This window comes from Lipotes vexillifer, unplaced genomic scaffold, assembly GCF_000442215.2.
Source record: "Lipotes vexillifer unplaced genomic scaffold, Lipotes_vexillifer_v1.1 scaffold824, whole genome shotgun sequence".
Taxonomy (NCBI): Eukaryota; Metazoa; Chordata; class Mammalia; order Artiodactyla; family Lipotidae; genus Lipotes; species Lipotes vexillifer.
Window position 1 is genome coordinate 24,797 of NW_006772197.1, and position 648 is coordinate 25,444.

Consider the following 648-nt stretch of genomic DNA (forward strand, 5'->3'; position numbering starts at 1 on the left):
TTAAGAAATGAAGTAATTCCTTTATTTGTCCCATATAAAGTAACATTTTCATTACTTTTTGTTTTGGGCTTTTTCAGCAGCTTTATTGAGGTATTATTGATATATAAGAAACTGCACATATTTAAAGTGTACAGGATTGGTTTAACATGTGTTTTTCATTTCTTCCTAACGTGATATCGCATATAAATGAGAAGCCTGGGGAGGAGAGCTTATGTTTTGTCATTTGAAACTAAGGAATATTGTTGAATAGGTATTTATGGATCTCAACTGCATACCATTGTTAGTGATGATACTTAGATATAACAGACACAGTTAAAATTAAGGAACTGTCAACGTTCCTGTTTTCTGGAGGGACATGTCGGCAGTAAAATAGTCCTAATAGTTTTGCTTGTAATTTTAAAGCTCAATTTAGTTACTAAACTTTGAGTTACAGAAAATATCTGCCTTTCCTTATTCTTTTATATCATCTTAACAACCAAGTGAACTTTTAAAAAATAAGTTTTCGAAGATCTGATTTGGCTTCTATTGTATCCCTCCGAAGCTACACAGAGAGTAAACAATATATGCTTAGCATATAAATCAGCAAATCTATGTACCCACAAAAGACGTGGAAAACTCAAGAGCGACGTAGCAAGTGTATTTGGGTCA